The sequence below is a fragment of the Fundulus heteroclitus genome, chromosome 20 (assembly GCF_011125445.2).
Source record: "Fundulus heteroclitus isolate FHET01 chromosome 20, MU-UCD_Fhet_4.1, whole genome shotgun sequence".
Taxonomy (NCBI): domain Eukaryota; kingdom Metazoa; phylum Chordata; class Actinopteri; order Cyprinodontiformes; family Fundulidae; genus Fundulus; species Fundulus heteroclitus.
The window spans coordinates 46108009-46114929 of NC_046380.1; the positions used below are offsets into that span (position 1 = coordinate 46108009).

Sequence of the window (6921 nt, forward strand, 5' to 3'; positions counted from 1 at the left end):
ATTTGGGAAGCTTTTCACATTTGTTGGGATTTTAGAAAGAATTACTAACAAAATATATCTAAATAGTTGTCAATGTCTAGCAGGAAACTAAAACCATTTTAATAAAATGCCATCTCCTTGAACTTATTTTACTGGTCAAAATATTTTTGAAACGAGTCGAATCTGTCCAATATGACATAATCAATGAATAATAGTAATAATGAATAATATATATTAATAGTTATAATAAAACAAGAAAAGAATAATGGTTAATCAAGTGTCAGTATGAAATTGTATTGGTCAATGTAAACGCCCTAAGAGGCGAGTTCTACTGATCAGCTTAAAATTATTTCATGGCTGAGTGAAAGAAATGTTTGATTGAGCTATACTCTGTAAGATAAATGAAGTTTATATTATGGTAGATTTACAACTCGTGTTGGGAAGCTATTGATAAAATAATTTTTCTGGTTGATTTATCATGATTGTTAAAGTGATTTTGTGTGTTATTTGGTTGTCTGATTGTATACTTTGTGCGGAGCCCGTATGCACAAAGTTTTTTTCTTGCTTCAGCTCAGTTGTGTGCTAATGGCATATTCTTGTGTGTTCAATAGTTCTGTGCTTTTAACATGAGAGAGTTGAGATTTGGGCTTGTTTCTTTCCTTTAAGCTGGGCAGGTTTTATGCTGGGTTTGGGTTACTGGAAACTAACAGTGAGATATGGCAACATGTAGAGCTGCGTCTGGACTCAAAAGTCAAACTCCAATGTTGAATTCAATGCTGACGTATCAAACAGAAACTAATAGCGCTGCTTCCAGCTCGCTCTCGCTGGCTTTGTTGTCACTTCTTGTAATTATTTGGTAATCAGACCACAGCCGAGCCACGGTGTCTCTGAAGGCTATGAACGTCTGACCCAGCGACCCGCACCTCTCCAGCTGCTAGCATGTTGCCTTCAGTCGTTGATTTGACTGGTTGAATTGTATGATTGACAAATCAAAGACAGTACTAACAGAACGATGGCAACTCCGAGGTACCCCCCCCCCCCCACCCCCACAGCTTTCACAACAAATCATAAAAAAAACAGCTTCCAGTCTAGGGTGGGCACAGCACAGTCCCCCAGTGCCAGCCCATGCCGCCGGGTCTGATACCCACTTATCCATATAGGATCACTTGGGGGCTGGTGTCTATATCCAGCGATCATTGGGGCAGGAGAGCCAGGGAGCACCCTGGACAGGTCACTAGTTTGTCTGACATACTCAGTTCACTCTTGCATTTCCACACCTTGGCAGCAACAAACCTCTCCTAAACTGTTTTTTCTCTTAAAATCAATCTGAAAACAGAACAGTGAAGAACTGGCAACTGGATCAATGGTAACCAAAGCTCACCTGAGGTACCTGCAGAGTGAAGGCTGGGGTCATGTACTCTGGAACAGAAAATGAAGTATTGGTGTGGAAATTCTTTAAAATGTTGGCTCTGGTGTTGATAAAGCCAGCTTACCGGTTTGTTTTGTATGGGGTCTATGCTGAGCCCTGGGTAAGTGTGTGTTAGGATAAGGTGCATCATGGGGATAACTGCAGCATTTAGAGGATTCTCCAGCGAAATCCATCTAAGAATTTGGAGGACGTCACAAGACGGGACTGAGGTTGGAGCCGGTGCCTCAAGAGCCATATGCTCAGATGAGTCTTACACACGGGCTAAAAGCTTCTGACCTGTTTCAGAGAAGTCATGGTGTGCAGCAGAAACAGCGCCTCATAGAATTACAATGTATGAAATTGGGCCGTTCTAAAAATAGGAAAGAATGTAATTTTGTTTCTCAGAGGCAAGATTATAAGTGTTTGGTAATGTATTGAATATTTAAAAAAATATCAAATGTAACTCTGGTTTCTGATGAGAAAATCTAATTATCTTACCAGAATATGAATGGACTCCTGCACAACATCAGGACAATCTCAGTTATAGGAACTGCTAACAGATCTGACCTGCCAAATTGGTCAACCAGGGGGGTTAAGTCCCGATCAATAAGCAGGGCCTAGAACAAAACTGGCAGCAACAACAGAGGAGCTCTACGCAATGTGGTGTGAAGTGGAGCATATTCTGTACTGAGAGGATGGCTAACTCTGTCCCTGCTGCAAAGGGTAACACAGGTCTCCAAGAGTCAGCAGAATAGGAAGAACAAAGTATTTATCAGCATACATTCCCTCTCAGTCAACAGATCACATAGTATGGCCAAAGGAGAAGATAATACACAAAGACAAAATGTATTTATGAGCTTTAGAGCTGTGACACAGTAGTAGTAATATTCATTGAGACATGCATTACAAGGATAGAGTGATAAAACTTTACCAGTAGCAAGAAAAGTCATGGCTGATACATTTAAGATGCAGGGGGTGCTGGAGGTATAAGAAACTTGCAGCAGGTCTTTAGCTTACGGTATATATATATATATATATATATATCATCACATTGATATAGCTCATGCTACATACTTCAGTATAGTAGGTGGCGATATGCACCTAAAAGTCAAGGTTGCAATCTGCCATTAAACAAAAAGAAGAAGAAGAGGAGGAGGAGGAAGAAGAAGAAGAAGAAGAAGAAGCATGAGCTGGCTTCACAAGGTGGCAGCACTGCGGCAATGAGGGATGAAGTGGGCGGCAGCTGAGACTCAACGAAGAAGAGGAGGTCTGGGACGACGGAGCAGCATTTTCCCTGCCAGTCAGGTGGGAAGAATCCCTTAAACATGGAAACTTTAGCTCCACCTGGTTTTCCTTCTGTCCTCCATGATAGAAGCGCCGGGGCTTGTTCTGACCGCAGAAGCGGCTCCGGGACTCACGGAGTTCTGGTTTTCTGGACTCCCATGCTGAAGCGGGATGCTAACTGACTGGGTCTGCTAGCGTCCTGGCTCTGACCCGAGATCTGACCCAGGATCTGACCCGGGATCTGACCCGGGATCTGATCCAGGATCTGACCCGGGATCTGACCCGGGACCTGCAGCGGGGTTCCGCTGCTCTCACTGCGGGTCTGATCTCTGAAGCGTTTCCAGGATCCTCCAGCGATAATCTGGGCCGGGTCACCGGGGCTGTTGGTGGGGATTAGCTTGCTAGCTTCCATCGCCATTGAAGGAGGGGTCCAGGTTGGGAGGTGCGTCAGCTGCTGGAGGTTCTGAAGGCCGGGGGACGTGGCTGTGAGGGATGGCCATCCCCTGCTGTCTGCTCCATCCTGCAGGCTGGAGGCTGGAGGAGTGAGCCTGACATCCTCCTGCAGAACGTGGTGATGTGAGGAGCAGACAGATCTGGGAGCAGAGGCGTCTAAAGTCTGCAGCAGGCCTCCAAGGCTGTAGTGGTCCCTCCCTTACCGGCATGCAGAGCATGAATTTATCCCTTTTTGGATTATAATCATCAGAACTCACGTTCTGTGGCTGTAAAAGGAGAGTTTCTGAAAACAAAAGGCTTTTTATGTGTATTTCTGTCTAAACGGTGCCATCCAGTTTGATTTGATGCATCAGATGGTGTCAGGGATGTGAACTGCTTTGGTCCTGGAGTTACTGATGGAGGACCCCCTAAGAGAGGACGACTCCACCTCTGCTGACATCTTCAGCTGGACAACAGGTGTGGCTTTCCAGCAGGCTCTGGTTTAGGTTGTTACGCAGGATTCAGTCCGGACCGGACACGTCTGAGCGATGCGTGTTTTAAAGTAGAGCTGATCTAAGGTGGTGCAGCCGGCCCGCAGAACTCTAAAGCTCAGCGGATTAGTGGAACAAGAACGCAGTTTGGGCCATGATTCCACATGGTGTTTGTGGAAACAGTCGTGATTTCTCAGAGATCAGGTCGGCTGTGCTGTTCCATCTAACGGACATCAGATAATGACATTATTATCTTTAAGCTGGTTGTCAGCTGACGGTCTGCCAAAGATCACATTAACGGACCCAGACAGAAACGGAGCCACATCTCTGGACTGATGGAACCACCGTCTTTGTTTCTGGGTCTAGGAGCCACAGGCAGTTTGTGGGATAAACTCCACACCCTGAATTTAAGTCTGCGTACCCTGGAGCACGGAGGCATCATGATGTGGGTCATGTTTCTGCAGAAGAACTGAGCCCAGTGGTTCTGGGATGGAACAGCTGCTCACAGCTGACAGAAGCTGGTTGGTCCATGCAGCGCAGATCTGAAGCAGTGAGATCAGGGGTTGGGAGGATCCATTTGGACCCAATGTTGCCAACATTTAGTGGTTCTATGGTAACATTTAGTGGTTCTATGGTAACATTTAGTGGTTCTATGGTAACATTTAGTGGTTCTATGGTAACATTTAGTGGTTTTATGGTAACATTTAGTGGTTTTATGGTAACATTTAGTGGTTCTATGGTAACATTTAGTGGTTCTATGGTAACATTTAGTGGTTCTGTGGTAACATTTAGTGGTTCTATGGTAACATTTAGTGGTTCTATGGTAACATTTAGTGGTTCTGTGGTAACATTTAGTGGTTCTATGGTAACATTTAGTGGTTTTATGGTAACATTTAGTGGTTCTATGGTAACATTTAGTGGTTTTATGGTAACATTTAGTGGTTCTATGGTAACATTTAGTGGTTCTGTGGTAACATTTAGTGGTTCTATGGTAACATTTAGTGGTTCTATGGTAACATTTAGTGGTTCTGTGGTAACATTTAGTGGTTCTATGGTAACATTTAGTGGTTTTATGGTAACATTTAGTGGTTCTATGGTAACATTTAGTGGTTTTATGGTAACATTTAGTGGTTCTGTGGTAACATTTAGTGGTTCTATGGTAACATTTAGTGGTTCTATGGTAACATTTAGTGGTTCTGTGGCAACATTTAGTGGTTCTATGGTAACATTTAGTGGTTCTATGGTAACATTTAGTGGTTCTATGGTAACATTTAGTGGTTCTATGGTAACATTTAGTGGTTCTATGGTAACATTTAGTGGTTCTATGGTAACATTTAGTGGTTTTATGGTAACATTTAGTGGTTTTATGGTAACATTTAGTGGTTTTATGGTAACATTTAGTGGTTTTATGGTAACATTTAGTGGTTTTATGGTAACATTTAGTGGTTTTATGGTAACATTTAGTGGTTCTGTGGCAACATTTAGTGGTTCTGTGGTAACATTTAGTGGTTCTGTGGCAACATTTAGTGGTTCTATGGTAACATTTAGTGGTTCTATGGTAACATTTAGTGGTTCTATGGTAACATTTAGTGGTTCTATGGTAACATTTAGTGGTTTTATGGTAACATTTAGTGGTTCTATGGTAACATTTAGTGGTTCTATGGTAACATTTAGTGGTTCTATGGTAACATTTAGTGGTTCTATGGTAACAGGACTAAAGGGAGTCGGGTTCAGGTGTGTTTGGGTCTTAGGTTGCGGGTTCTGCCCCTGCAGACTGTCAGGCGGCCGCAGGGCAGTTGTGCACATCAGTTATATTCCAATTATGATCTTTTTATGTGTCGATCTTAGTTGGTGTTCTCATGGAAGCAGCGGTGGAAAAAGATGGAGAACGTAACCATCAGCGTTATTTCTCTACATCAGTGAGAGTTTAATCTCTACCATAAATTAGAAAATGGTTGTCATAATGAGTGACATGTACTTAGCCATCCTTATGTAATGTACTGTAGTGAGTTTTTGGGGCTGTGTGGGGGCCTCTAGTGGTGTAATGTGGGACCGCAGTGTCCCATGTGTCATGGTGGGCTCCTCCAGGGACCTGCGGTGAGAAGCTGGTCTTCAGATGTCCTGGTCCTCACAGCCAGCTGCAGGAACTCTTTCTCTTCCTTTTACTCACTTGGTTTCTGTCTTCTCGGTCTGTCTCTTCAGGTGCCGTCCCCTCAGCTGCCCTGGGATCCGCTGCGGGGGTCTTCCAGTCAGAAGGAGCGCAGTGGGATGAGGTAGTAGGTTGTATAGTTTTAGGGTCACACCCACACTGGGAGATAACTATCCAACCTACTGTCTGTCTCAAAGCGCTACACCTCTCAGCTGCTCTCACCGCCGTGGAGGACTTCCTGCTCGTCTCCGCCGGAGCCGGACGCTGCTTTCTGGTCAGGATGTCCGGCTGCTCGCTCGGTTTGAGGTAGTAGATTGTATAGTTTTAGGGTTGTGATTTTTGCCCTGTTATGGAGATAACTATACAACCTACTGCCTTCCCTGAGCGGTGGGCTACCATCCCTGCTGTGCTGCAGCGTCAGAGCAGCGCTGTCTTCTACAGAAGTATTATACTGTGGCTGTTTCTGCTCAATGACATGTAGTGTGACCTATAAGTGGAACTGGCTCAGCACGGGCCAGTTCTGCTGTGTTTAGCTTTTTATGTCTGATTAAAAGCCATTTCTCCCGCCTTGTCCCAGAGGTGCAGCAATAGAGATCATCAGCCATGTAGACCCGATGATTCTGTCAGACACTCGTAGTCTATCACCAAATCAGCCTGCTGCTTTCTAGGAACACTGCAGGGACTGCAACAGCGTCTACACATCTGTGGAAAAACCATCATTCAGCAGCCGGTGTAAGCGTAAAAATGATGTTAGAAGAGAAACCCCGACACCTTACTTATGTCCCTGTTCATTCTCCAAAGTCAGCTGTAGTACCGAGCTGAAACCTGGTGGGGGTGGAAATAATCAGGTGTGTTTCTCGATCAGCAGATCAGGACTGGGCCAGCATTGAGTTTGTCTGCTGTGGAGCAGCCAGCAGCAGAAACTGCTGCTTCCTTAAATCCTGTCCAGGTTCTGCTTTGCTTCTTTCAGCGGTTTGGAGCCATGCGTCTGTTTACTGTTTAATCTCTCATAACTACGTCTTACTGCATTCTTTAATTGGATCTAATGAGCCTTTTCACTGCACTGTGTTTTTGCTGTAAAGTCCTGAATTACCTGTTATAGAAATAAAGTTTCCTCGTCTGTCACCCAGTCTGTTGTGTTGAGTGTTTGCTGTAAATGTGTGAAGTTGCACCTGAGT

General features: G+C 44.4%; 1 long non-coding RNA gene across 1 annotated transcript; it reads left to right on the forward strand.

Moving 5' to 3' along the window:
- Nucleotides 1–2580: 2580 nt before the first annotated feature.
- Nucleotides 2581–6873, forward strand: LOC110367165. Its single transcript, XR_004933559.1, has 2 exons — nt 2581–2692; nt 5797–6873. It is a non-coding gene; the product is annotated as an uncharacterized LOC110367165 (long non-coding RNA).
- Nucleotides 6874–6921: the final 48 nt, after the last annotated feature.